This window comes from Schistocerca americana, unplaced genomic scaffold (genome assembly GCF_021461395.2).
Source record: "Schistocerca americana isolate TAMUIC-IGC-003095 unplaced genomic scaffold, iqSchAmer2.1 HiC_scaffold_815, whole genome shotgun sequence".
NCBI lineage: Eukaryota > Metazoa > Arthropoda > Insecta > Orthoptera > Acrididae > Schistocerca > Schistocerca americana.
This window is the reverse complement of record NW_025726583.1, coordinates 22501-30000: the sequence shown is the minus strand read 5'-3', so window position 1 is coordinate 30000 and position 7500 is coordinate 22501. Positions and strand designations below refer to the sequence as shown.

The 7500-nt window shown below is 54.0% G+C and overlaps 2 non-coding genes and 1 pseudogene across 2 annotated transcripts; all 3 read right to left on the bottom strand.

The window, feature by feature from the left end:
* The window catches only part of LOC124591244, a 4759-nt pseudogene extending 4120 nt beyond the window's left edge, over nt 1-639 (bottom strand).
* Nucleotides 640-827: 188 nt separating this feature from the next.
* Nucleotides 828-982, bottom strand: LOC124591247. The gene has a single exon (XR_006977072.1). It is a non-coding gene; the product is annotated as a 5.8S ribosomal RNA (ribosomal RNA).
* A 344-nt stretch (nt 983-1326) lies between these two features.
* LOC124591240 lies at nt 1327-3236 on the bottom strand. Its single transcript, XR_006977067.1, has one exon. It is a non-coding gene; the product is annotated as a small subunit ribosomal RNA (ribosomal RNA).
* Nucleotides 3237-7500: the final 4264 nt, after the last annotated feature.

Genomic DNA, 7500 nt, shown 5'->3' with positions numbered 1-7500 from the left:
CAGCGGGTCGCGACGTCCTACTAGGGGAGAAGTGCGGCCCACCGCACACCGGAACGGCCCCACCCCGCGGCGAGTGGAAAGGCAACCGGACACGACCCCGCCGCGGATTGCTCCGCGCGGGCGGCCGGCCCCATCTGCCGAGGGCGGAGGCCTGTGGCCGGATGGGCGTGAATCTCACCCGTTCGACCTTTCGGACTTCTCACGTTTACCCCAGAACGGTTTCACGTACTTTTGAACTCTCTCTTCAAAGTTCTTTTCAACTTTCCCTCACGGTACTTGTTCGCTATCGGTCTCGTGGTCATATTTAGTCTCAGATGGAGTTTACCACCCACTTGGAGCTGCACTCTCAAGCAACCCGACTCGAAGGAGAGGTCCCGCCGACGCTCGCACCGGCCGCTACGGGCCTGGCACCCTCTACGGGCCGTGGCCTCATTCAAGTTGGACTTGGGCTCGGCGCGAGGCGTCGGGGTAGTGGACCCTCCCAAACACCACATGCCACGACAGGCGGCAGCCTGCGGGGTTCGGTGCTGGACTCTTCCCTGTTCGCTCGCCGCTACTGGGGGAATCCTTGTTAGTTTCTTTTCCTCCGCTTAGTAATATGCTTAAATTCAGCGGGTAGTCTCGCCTGCTCTGAGGTCGTTGTACGAGGTGTCGCACGCCACACCGCCAGCCGGCTGTGCACGCTACCGAGTAAGTACCGGTATGCGAACCGCCAGGCGACGGGCGCGCATCGCACGTTTCAGGAGGCGCGGCCGGCCCCACAGGCGGCCGCGACGCTCCCAGGTCTGCGAAGCGGGGCAAACGCCGCGCGCTTCAGTATACGTAGCCGACCCTCAGCCAGACGTGGCCCGGGAACGGAATCCATGGACCGCAATGTGCGTTCGAAACGTCGATGTTCATGTGTCCTGCAGTTCACATGTCGACGCGCAATTTGCTGCGTTCTTCATCGACCCACGAGCCGAGTGATCCACCGTCCTGGGTGATCTTTTCTTAGTTTCCACTGTCTCTTTCAAGACAGTTGCATAGGCGGGACGTAGGCGTGTGGCGGCCCCTGTTCAAGCGTTCTGTGTCCAACGGCCTCACGGCCGATGGGCGTCGTACGGCTCCACACCGGAGCGGACAGGCAGTCGGGCGAAAGTCATTCAAAACCGGCGCCAGGTGCCGCAGGCCAGCCGCTCCAGCGCTTCAGCGCTCGTACCACACAACATTGGCGTTAGTTTTGAGAAGCACGCGTGGTTCCGCACGCGGCGCACGGCTACTGCGAGCCGTACAGGTAGCGTGTTGCGCGACACGACACGCACATCGAACGACATGCAGTCTAGTCGGTAATGATCCTTCCGCAGGTTCACCTATGGAAACCTTGTTACGACTTTTACTTCCTCTAAATGATCAAGTTTGGTCATCTTTCCGGTAGCATCGGCAACGACAGAGTCAATGCCGCGTACCAGTCCGAAGACCTCACTAAATCATTCAATCGGTAGTAGCGACGGGCGGTGTGTACAAAGGGCAGGGACGTAATCAACGCGAGCTTATGACTCGCGCTTACTGGGAATTCCTCGTTCATGGGGAACAATTGCAAGCCCCAATCCCTAGCACGAAGGAGGTTCAGCGGGTTACCCCGACCTTTCGGCCTAGGAAGACACGCTGATTCCTTCAGTGTAGCGCGCGTGCGGCCCAGAACATCTAAGGGCATCACAGACCTGTTATTGCTCAATCTCGTGCGGCTAGAAGCCGCCTGTCCCTCTAAGAAGAAAAGTAATCGCTGACAGCACGAAGGATGTCACGCGACTAGTTAGCAGGCTAGAGTCTCGTTCGTTATCGGAATTAACCAGACAAATCGCTCCACCAACTAAGAACGGCCATGCACCACCACCCACCGAATCAAGAAAGAGCTATCAATCTGTCAATCCTTCCGGTGTCCGGGCCTGGTGAGGTTTCCCGTGTTGAGTCAAATTAAGCCGCAGGCTCCACTCCTGGTGGTGCCCTTCCGTCAATTCCTTTAAGTTTCAGCTTTGCAACCATACTTCCCCCGGAACCCAAAAGCTTTGGTTTCCCGGAGGCTGCCCGCCGAGTCATCGGAGGAACTGCGGCGGATCGCTGGCTGGCATCGTTTATGGTTAGAACTAGGGCGGTATCTGATCGCCTTCGAACCTCTAACTTTCGTTCTTGATTAATGAAAACATACTTGGCAAATGCTTTCGCTTCTGTTCGTCTTGCGACGATCCAAGAATTTCACCTCTAACGTCGCAATACGAATGCCCCCGCCTGTCCCTATTAATCATTACCTCGGGTTCCGAAAACCAACAAAATAGAACCGAGGTCCTATTCCATTATTCCATGCACACAGTATTCAGGCGGGCTTGCCTGCTTTAAGCACTCTAATTTGTTCAAAGTAAACGTGCCGGCCCACCGAGACACTCACTCAAGAGCACCCTGGTAGGATTGCAACGGGGTCCGCCTCGGGACGCACGAGCACGCACGAGGCGCGTCGCACGCCTTCGGCTCGCCCCACCGGCAGGACGTCCCACGATACATGCCAGTTAAACACCGACGGGCGGTGAACCAACAGCGTGGGACACAAATCCAACTACGAGCTTTTTAACCGCAACAACTTTAATATACGCTATTGGAGCTGGAATTACCGCGGCTGCTGGCACCAGACTTGCCCTCCAATAGATACTCGTTAAAGGATTTAAAGTGTACTCATTCCGATTACGGGGCCTCGGATGAGTCCCGTATCGTTATTTTTCGTCACTACCTCCCCGTGCCGGGAGTGGGTAATTTGCGCGCCTGCTGCCTTCCTTGGATGTGGTAGCCGTTTCTCAGGCTCCCTCTCCGGAATCGAACCCTGATTCCCCGTTACCCGTTACAACCATGGTAGGCGCAGAACCTACCATCGACAGTTGATAAGGCAGACATTTGAAAGATGCGTCGCCGGTACGAGGACCGTGCGATCAGCCCAAAGTTATTCAGAGTCACCAAGGCAAACGGACCGGACGAGCCGACCGATTGGTTTTGATCTAATAAAAGCGTCCCTTCCATCTCTGGTCGGGACTCTGTTTGCATGTATTAGCTCTAGAATTACCACAGTTATCCAAGTAACGTGGGTACGATCTAAGGAACCATAACTGATTTAATGAGCCATTCGCGGTTTCACCTTAATGCGGCTTGTACTGAGACATGCATGGCTTAATCTTTGAGACAAGCATATGACTACTGGCAGGATCAACCAGGGAGCTGCGTCAACTAGAGCTGAGCAGCCGGCCGCCCGGGAGTGTGTCCCGGGGGCCCGCGCGAACACGCAAGCGTCCGCTCAATTATTCTGCAAACAGGAGGAGGCTGAGCTCCCCTGCACAATACACCTCGAAACCCTCTCAGGTCCCGGCGGCGCGCAGCGCCGTCCTAAGTACTTGGTCGGGTTCGAGAGAGGCGCAATCGCCCGGAGTTTGGCGAGTAGACGCTTTAGGTGCGACCACCCGTGCTCCCAACTGAGCTTGCCGCTGCCGACAGAGGCCCGGGAGCGTGCTGTCGTGGCATTGCCGGCGGGAGACAACACGCGCCACCTACGGTGACCGGCAGCTCCAACGCCAGCGCCACAGAAGGACAAAAGCCCCACTTGGGTGCCGAAGCGAACTCTCCCAGCACAGCGCACGCGCCAACACGTCCGCACAGCTGCGATACAAACCACCTGCGAGAACCGCAGAGGCGACCGAGCAGCAGACGGCGTCGCGGCGCCGAGCGCCGGGCGGCGGCGCATCCTCAGCGCACACAGTCCTCAATCGGACCAGCACACTGCAGATGTCCACCGCGCTTCGCACCGGGCCCGCGAGGACCTACTTTGGCCGCACGGCGCCGCGTGCAGGGTGCGCCGGCGCGCAGCTGCGCCGCCTGCCGCCTCCGTCGGCCGGCGCGCCTGCCACTGGCCGCCCCCACCAGCCGGCTGTAGCGCGTGCGCCCACGCACCGCGCGGCCAGCACGCCGGGAGGCCCCCCCTCACCGGCCGGGGACGGTCCCACCCAGCCACCGCCGCGTATCGCTTCACACCCAGATGCCATTCACGTTCGTGGGCATGGTGGGTATCGCTGGAACAACCGGTTGGTAGCTCAACCGATCGTCGCCATCACTGATTCACCTCTAGCGAGAACAACCGCACCACAACGGTTTACCAGTTGTTCATTTGCATAACGTCACCAGCAAACGTAGGCGTCCATCGCCATTTGCAAATTCAACGATTGTTGCATGCCTGTGTCAGGTGTCACGACACACTATGTCTGCCCACATACACGCAACAACATGTGCACGCTTCGCGAACACGTGGAAGGTGGCCCCCGTACGTATGCGATGTCCATTGCGCGAACGACTGTCAACCGGCCTCTGTCGCATGTCGCAGATGTGGAACGCAGTGCACCATGCTATCACGGTGTGTGAGAAGAGACGACTACGTCTGACAACACGCGCCACTACATCAACAGACGGCTCATGCTGATCGCCATCCAGGGCATACCACACTGCAATCCAGCTCTTATAGGGAGACGACACGTAGCTGAGTGCACAACATTTGGACCGCATGGTTCGCCGTTGTTGGCGCAGTCGTTGTACGGTCACATGTACCACGATGTATCATTCAGTACATGAGGACCAATGTGCAGTACAGTGTGTGATTTGGACGTACAACATCAGCGGACAGTTGACACAGGCCGTACCACAGCGTAGGCTAAGTGCTTCGCACATGCGAATGCCAATGAACAACTGCAAATGCCAATGAACAACTGCAAAGGGCATTGAGCATGTACGTCCTGCTGCCATCCACATTACAGTGTATAGCTGCAAGGTGTTTAACATGAAGCGATACACTGGGGACCGGGCAGTGCGAGTAGCAAACTATATTGCGGGGGTTGCAGTTAGGCAACACTACACTAATTTAACGCGTCGTATGACAATTACAGAGCAGGTTAAGGCCCAACGTGTGTTGGGTTAAGGCCCAACGTGTGTTGGGTTAAGGCCCAACGTGTGTTGGGTTAAGGCCCAACGTGTGTTGGGTTAAGGCCCAACGTGTGTTGGGTTAAGGCCCAACGTGTGTTGGGTTAAGGCCCAACGTGTGTTGGGTTAAGGCCCAACGTGTGTTGGGTTAAGGCCCAACGTGTGTTGGGTTAAGGCCCAACGTGTGTTGGGTTAAGGCCCAACGTGTGTTGGGTTAAGGCCCAAAGTGTGTTGGGTTAAGGCCCAACGTGTGTTGGGTTAAGGCCCAACGTGTGTTGGGTTAAGGCCCAACGTGTGTTGGGTTAAGGCCCAACGTGTGTTGGGTTAAGGCCCAACGTGTGTTGGGTTAAGGCCCAACGTGTGTTGGGTTAAGGCCCAACGTGTGTTGGGTTAAGGCCCAACGTGTGTTGGGTTAAGGCCCAACGTGTGTTGGGTTAAGGCCCAACGTGTGTTGGGTTACGTTAAGGGGCAATGTGGGTTACGTTAAGGGGCAATGTGGGTTACGTTAAGGGGCAATGTGGGTTACGTTACGGCGCAATATAGGTTACGTTACGGCGCAATATAGGTTACGTTAAGGCGCAATATCGGTTAAGGCGCAATACAGGTTACGTTAAGGCGCAATACAGGTTACGTTAAGGCGCAATACAGGTTACGTTAAGGCGCAATACAGGTTACGTTAAGGCGCAATACAGGTTACGTTAAGGCGCAATACAGGTTACGTTAAGGCGCAATACAGGTTACGTTAAGGCGCAATACAGGTTACGTTAAGGCGCAATACAGGTTACGTTAAGGCGCAATACAGGTTAGGTTAAGGCGCAATACAGGTTAGGTTAAGGTACGACATAGGTTAGGTTAAGGTACGACATAGGTTAGGTTAAGGTACGACATAGGTTAGGTTAAGGTACGACATAGGTTAGGTTAAGGTACGACATAGGTTAGGTTAAGGTACGACATAGGTTAGGTTAAGGTACGACATAGGTTAGGTTAAGGTACGACATAGGTTAGGTTAAGGTACGACATAGGTTAGGTTAAGGTACGACATAGGTTAGGTTAAGGTACGACATAGGTTAGGTTAAGGTACGACATAGGTTAGGTTAAGGTACGACATAGGTTAGGTTAAGGTACGACATAGGTTAGGTTAAGGTACGACATAGGTTAGGTTAAGGTACGACATAGGTTAGGTTAAGGTACGACATAGGTTAGGTTAAGGTACGACATAGGTTAGGTTAAGGTACGACATAGGTTAGGTTAAGGTACGACATAGGTTAGGTTAAGGTACGACATAGGTTAGGTTAAGGTACGACATAGGTTAGGTTAAGGTACGACATAGGTTAGGTTAAGGTACGACATAGGTTAGGTTAAGGTACGACATAGGTTAGGTTAAGGTACGACATAGGTTAGGTTAAGGTACGACATAGGTTAGGTTAAGGTACGACATAGGTTAGGTTAAGGTACGACATAGGTTAGGTTAAGGTACGACATAGGTTAGGTTACGGTACGACATAGGTTAGGTTACGGTACGACATAGGTTAGGTTACGGTACGACATAGGTTAGGTTACGGTACGACATAGGTTAGGTTACGGTACGACATAGGTTAGGTTACGGTACGACATAGGTTAGGTTACGGTACGACATAGGTTAGGTTACGGTACGACATAGGTTAGGTTACGGTACGACATAGGTTAGGTTACGGTACGATATAGGTTAGGTTACGGTACGATATAGGTTAGGTTAAGGTACACATTGTTGTAAGGAAAGGTTTAATGGGGGGCGGGGCGGGGCGGCCGGTTTGTTGATTGTGATTATAGTAAGTGGATGCCTGCGGCATCATCTGATTTGCCACGTCAGGATGCACCTTTGGCTCATGACAGGCGGCGCTCTCATTCCATGCTTGTGGCAGACCTGTGTCTTTCATTCCTGCCATTGTTTGTGTGCTGTGAGAGGAGGCAGTATTGTGATGTTGGGTGCACCCCTGTGTAGGACATGTGTGGGTGTTGGTGGCTTGGCTGAGCAATGGTGGTTGTCGGGTGGGTGGGATATTCTGTTTTCTGAGTGGACCTCCCAGTCTGGTTATGACAGTGTGGATTGTCTAATGTGGCGGAGAGGATGCACTGGGTGTTGTTCCATGCTGGTGCTTACATATTGTCTGTGTGCGTGTTACAGGCAGAGAGTAGTGCGTGATAAGGGTGTGTGGCTGACGTGTGGTTGTGATTGTGAGCAGAGTCTTTCAGCATGTATACGGACAGTTGTATACATTATCTGTATTCTGATGGCTCTATCTATTACTAATCAGCGCCGTGTATACGTTTAATCCGGTTCCAGTCGAAACTGTTGTATCTCTGTACATTAGTGACACGGCGAGCCCGCTATGTAGTTACTCGTCTCGGCAGCTTCCACCGGTGTATGGCAAATGATTATAAGGAATCAGTCTAGTCGTCAATACCGATGGTGTGACGTCACATGTCTGGGGTGGGGGACGCTGCGCCCTTCCGGTGGGTCATGGCCTAGAAAGACTCTTC